The 6,161-nt window shown below is 36.5% G+C and overlaps 1 long non-coding RNA gene across 1 annotated transcript; it reads left to right on the plus strand.

Annotated features, from left to right (window-relative positions):
* The first annotated feature begins 2,543 nt into the window (after positions 1–2,543).
* Positions 2,544–5,350, plus strand: LOC107809318 (uncharacterized). The gene is made up of 3 exons (XR_001653380.2): positions 2,544–2,918; positions 4,662–4,735; positions 5,189–5,350. It is a non-coding gene; the product is annotated as an uncharacterized LOC107809318 (long non-coding RNA).
* The last annotated feature ends 811 nt before the right edge of the window (positions 5,351–6,161 follow it).

Here is a 6,161-nt window from a genome sequence, read left to right on the forward strand (position 1 = left end):
GGTGAAAATATCAAACCCTCGAACTTAAAGGATTCTGCCCAGTCGATCCGCATCTGCGGACAATATCTGCGCACCTGTGCCACCGCTTGTGCGAGCAAAATGTCGCATTTGCGAATTTTACTCGCCTGCCCAGTTTTCGCTTATGTGCGCATCCTCCCGCATCTGCGCTCACGCAGGTGCGGACTTTTCCCTCGCACCTGCGACCTATGCCTCACAACCCTCTGCCTGCATCTGCGCTCCTTCTCGCGCAGGTGCGATTCCACACCTGCGAAGTTCCTCCCGCACCTGCACATCTCGCTTCAGCGCTTCCCTGCTCGCACTTGCGAGCTCGCACCTGCGACTACTATTCCGCAGGTGCGATTACACCAGAAGGCTTCATTTCGAGCAATCTTCTAAATTCAAAAATCAATCCGTTAACAATCTAAAACTCACCCGAGGCCCCCGAGACCTCAACCAACTATATCAACAAGTCCCATAACATAACACGAACCTACCCAAGGCCTCAAATTACACCTAATAACATCGAACGATGAATTACACCTCAATTCAAAATCAACGAACTTTGAGCTTTTAAATTCTACATCTTGTGTCGAAACACATCAAATCAATTAGGAATGACTTCAAATTTTGCACACAAGTCACACTTCATATTACGGACCTATTTTAATTTCCAGAATCGGATTTCGAACTCGATATCAAAAAGTCACCATCTCCCCCCCCCGCGCCCGGTCAAACTTCTCAAAATTTTATCTTTCGGCATTTTAAGCCAAATTCCACTACGTACCTCTAAATAAATTTTCGGACACGTTCCTAAGTCCAAAATTACCATACGGAGCTATTGAAATTATCAAAACTCTATTCTGGGGTCGTTTATACATAAGTTGATATTCAGTCACTATTTTAACTTAAACTTTATACCTTGGAACTAGGTGTTCCAATTCATTCCAAAACCTCACCGGACCCAAACCAATTATTTCGGCAATTCACACAACAACTGTAAAGTACAATTTGAGTAGTAAATAGGGAAACAGGGTTGTAATACTCAAAACGACCGGCCGGGTTGTTACAGTCCCGGTCCTGGCGGGCCCAAAGCATAGGACTGGCCCAGGAGACCAGTCCAGGCCCACTAAAATCGGTCCTAACGGTCCTGGCCCGTTTGGCCCGCGGTCCCGGGCCTGGACCTGCCCACTTTCTAGCCTTACCTTCATTCATGAAATAAATCCGGCTTGCAATGGATTTTGATCGTGCTCATCGGTTGGTTCAACTAATTATAGACTAACGTATTAATACGTCCGTTCATGAACAATCATGTTTATACAAAACATACGAATGCACTTTTCATAAAAAGTTGCAACCTTCGAAGTGACATCCTTTCATAAACGAGCTAAACAATATAAATTTTCAAGAAAGAAACAACCTTTCGAGAAAGGCAAGTGACCAATTTCTGAATTGGTAGTTTCACTCAACTAGTCTTCACTAAGACTGAACAAATAATGAGTTTACCGTCTACCATATTGATTTCCAATATTTGTGGGAATATAGACATCATGTCTAATATTGGCTTTTGTCATGCATAAGCTAAATGCCCCCACATTTCAAATATATGTGCCTTTTTTATTATTCGTTATCCACATATCATCCACATGACAATAATAATTGGTCAAATTTCACATGTCATTATTTGGGTGCTTGTTTTAGTCCGTAAAGTGACTTAACAAGTCGACGCACCTTCTTTCTTTTTCAGGAACCACGAACTCTTTAGGTTATTCCATATAAATTTCTTCCTCCAAATCTCCATTTAAGAAGACTGTCTTTACGTCCATCTGATGGCACTACGAGAAATAGGATTTTTAGTGGCAACGATTTGTGGCGGCCCTTATAGCTGCCACAACAAGTAAGGGTTTTCGTGGCGACTTCTTAAGGTCGCCACAGAACATGATATTTGTAGTGGCAACCTGTAAAATCGCTACAAAAGCAAAAGTTTCTGTGGCGATAAAAAATAGTTGCCACAAAAGTGATTGTTTTGGTGGCGACTTTACATAAGTCGCCACAAATGTTAACTGAATTTTTGTTTCCAATAACAACAGTTTTTTTGGCAACTTACTCGGCAGGAAAGATAATATTTTTGGTGACCTTTTAATACCCAAGAAAGGCATTACAGCTTCCAAGAATTCTTGCATTGTTTATCTTATATATTCCATTAATCCTCCTCTTCCAGTTCTATTGATCCAAGAATCATTGCAACTATTAAAATACTACAATAGAAGTATACTACTAATTAATTAGAATTCACATTATAAATATTAAGTGGTCTGAATAAGCAATTACTCTCCTTAATGTTTGTTATTAAAAAAATAAACTTATTATGATTTATATAATGTAAAATAAATACAATAAATTATAGTTGAATATAAGATATTATTATATTCTTCAATTTGTAGGAGGTGAAGCTGAAATAGTCATAAAAATAAACATACAGATGAAATCATACTCGACCCATGTTTTTCTTACTTTTAATACTTTAAAAAAGAAGAAGTAAAAGTAACCAAATAAAAAAGAAAAAGTGGTCAGACTCAAACCCAAATTTCCTTTCCATAAACGTTCCCCAAGCCCATACCCCACCCCATGCCAGCCCCCAACGAACCCTAGAATCTCATTACCCTCAAACCTCCCCGTAAAACCATATCTTCCCCTTCCCCAAATTCATCCAATTGAGCAACTTCCACCGACGATTTCGTCTCTTCGACCTATAAATCACTAATCCAAATCCGACGACTCCTTTTAATCTTTTTCGTCTTCTCTACCCCTTTCATGATGCTACTACCATCCCCTTAATTACAATGACAAGGGTGGAATTTAGCCAGAAATAGGGCGGATAGTGGATAAGATTCGTTGGCTCGACTGCTATATAGTCAGTCGTAAGTATATTTTTTCGAGTTGATTGCTTAAATTTATGTAATTTGGAGATGTGCTATTTTCTTGTGGATGTGATTGTACTTTTTCGATGTGTGTTGGTTATTTCAATTTGACTTGCTTTTTGGATTTTTTGTTGCCTTCTTTGCTTCAGTGTTTGAGCGACTCTAATTTTTACCTCCATACATTTTCTTGAGGCTCTTTATCCTGTAAATTAAGTCATTTCATGTTTTAATTTCTAGGCATATAGCAAAGTTCTCTAATTGGAATTTGCAAGAGCTTGCTTTGTTAACTGATCTTGGCACCACTTTTATGTTTGTTATCGTTTCAAAATATAAAAAGGACTCTTTATCAATTGCTCATATATGTTTAGTGTTAAAAATAATATGAATTTTACTGGTAAATACATATAGACTTGGACATGCATGAAATTTCACATTGATTGTCCACTCAGTCGTATGCCTTTCAGTTTGGTAATTGTATTTTTACAAATGATTGTAAATAAATCTCCTTGTAGTCTTAATTTTTGAAAGAAAAATACATATTCTGTGGAACATCCTCTGTACAATAGATTTAAGTATCTTCTCTACAACTGAGTTGTGCTTCTATTGACTGAGAACTGAATAAATCAGTTTCTGCATATATATTTTAAGGTTGAATCTCTAACAACATGAGAATGGTGATTGAGTATAAGGTGTGTGATCCCTTAATACCTTCGTACTATTCTGTATGGATCAGATAGGGGTGCTTCAGATGTCACTGCTACCAAGGTAACTTGATAGTAAAAGACAATTGAAGTGTGGTTACTTTAACTATTTTTGATTCTTTCTCTTCTAATATCATGCTTCTTGGACTCAAAATCAAACATTGCTTAGTATTACGTGATATAGAGCTTCAAATTACAATCAAATTCTAACTTAGAGGGGCTTTCAAGAGCATTTAGTTACCACCAGGACATTCAAAGATAAAGGGCAACTCTTTTTTCCCTATAATAATTGATGCCATGGTATGCGCACATCCTGTAAATACCAAATTAAGTTACTAGCTCTAGAAAGGGGTGAATTTTTGCTTATGTTGTAGGTGTCTGCGAGGAGAAGCCAGAAGCTATCTGACAAGATACAGAAACTAGTTTCTCCTTTATGGCAAGATAATCAAATACTATAAGTTACATTTTAATAATCATTCTGTTTACTAACTAGTTTCACACTTTATATTTAAGTATGTAATAGTTAATATCTAAAGAAGGTTTGACTCAAGTGTAGATGGGCACACTGTTAGTACTGCATAAAGCTGCAGTATCTGGCAAGGCTCTTCATGGTCAAATACAAGTTTAAAAATCTCATCTGATGTGTTGCTAATACAGTTTGCACATGTGAGTGGTGCATTATATTTATTGTATGATTGATAATTAATTTGTTAATTTGATAATCTCATTATTTATTTCAAAACAACATAAGATTCATTTTTAGGTGATATGCAAAATTACTCTTAAGAAACTTGTATCTTTTTAAAAAAATATAAAATTGCAACATCAACTTGGAATTGTAATTCTACCTATTTATCTCCTGCCACTATCATAGGAAATCGTGTGTATATGGATAGCTAGTTATCAAGAAATTAGTAAAATTCTAGTAATAACCTTTTAGAAGGTATTGTAACTTTCTTGATGTTTACTCTCTTCTTCCACATTTTACTAAATTAACGAGGATATGTCAACTCTTACGTTATCTTGCTTATTGAAATTTCAGGGACGGCCAAAAGGAGTCACTCCTAAATTCAGCCTAGCACTGCTCGTCCCAGGTTATCTAAACTGCTTGTCCAGGTATATCCTTTTGCCATTTTAATATTATTCCTTGCTTTACATGTTGTACGATATATTATGCTCAACGCTTTGATTTTTTCTCTGAACTTTCAACAATATGTAATGCCATGATTTATTTGGAGGTTCTGCTAGTTTGCTGAGAGATGTTTTCAATTTCATTAGAAGTCACAAATTTGAGAAAAATATTATACAGTACTCAAGACCTTAATGTCTATCAGTTTTGGATTAATTAGGATGCCATAAAAGGATAGTGCTTAGGGTAAAGATGAAGGTTTACTGGTGTCAGCAGTAGTGGTTACTGAAGTTGTTCATTTCATAAGTCTGTCTTGTATATAAGTTGATATGAACCTTAGTTGGATTTGATAAGTACTTCACATATTATAAAGAAAAAGTTTCTTTCTGTTACGAGGGTTATCAAAATGATCATTGGCATTTTTGCTCTTTAAATTGCAGGGACAAAGGTTCGTCGAAAAGGAAAATGGATGTTGGCCAAGGAGGAATCCATAAACAATTGATTTTGTTTTCCATGTGTTATGCACAATTGAATGTATTATGGATGGTGTATACTTTGTAGAATAGATGGTAATGAAAAGTTTATGTCATTTTTTTCAATTATATTTGGTGGTGTTTCTTATAATATGATATGTTGTTGGGTAAAGTAGTAAAATTAGCTGTCAATTAATTATTATTTTTTTAAAAAAGAGATACTTCAATGCCGACCGAAGTTGCCACAGATAATAGGTTTTAGTGGCAACCTAAGAAAAATTAAACACTTTCTGTGGCGACTTGATATTGCTACTGTAGGTCTTTGGTGGCGCGTTGATCGCCACTAAACGTACCATTGTCAATGGCAACCCATTTTTGAAGAACTTTCGTGGGTCAATTTGGTGGCGGTGAAGGTCGCTGCTAATATATATCTTTTTGTGGCGACGTTGAATGGTCGCCGCTAATAAGTATCCGCCACTTAGTATAGTCAACGACTAGGGGGTCGCCACGGAGTCGCCACGAATACCCTTTTGTGGCGCCTTTTCTAGTTGCAGTGGCGATATTTGTCGCCACCGAAAGCCCGATTTCTTGAAGTGTGGATTTCAAGGCCATACACAACGGCTAACACTATTAACATCAGAATAGATGTAATCTTCAAAACCGCAGAGTATATATCAAAATAATCAAGACCTTTTCGTTGTCTAAACCTTTTGGCAACTAATCTTGCCTTATATTCTTTCATTTTCCTTTTGAGAATCCACTTAGAACCCAAAGGTTTGTTTCTAGGAGGAAGATCAACTAATTCCCAAGTATGATTACTCAATATGGATTCTATTTCCAATATTGTACTTCCGAGGAATACATCACTTCTTTAAACGTTTGAGACTCATTTTCTAACAAAAATGTCAGAAAGTCTGGTCCAAAGGAAGTAGTTGTCCTT

The sequence above is a fragment of the Nicotiana tabacum genome, chromosome 2 (genome assembly GCF_000715075.1).
Source record: "Nicotiana tabacum cultivar K326 chromosome 2, ASM71507v2, whole genome shotgun sequence".
In the NCBI taxonomy this organism is placed as follows: Eukaryota; Viridiplantae; Streptophyta; class Magnoliopsida; order Solanales; family Solanaceae; genus Nicotiana; species Nicotiana tabacum.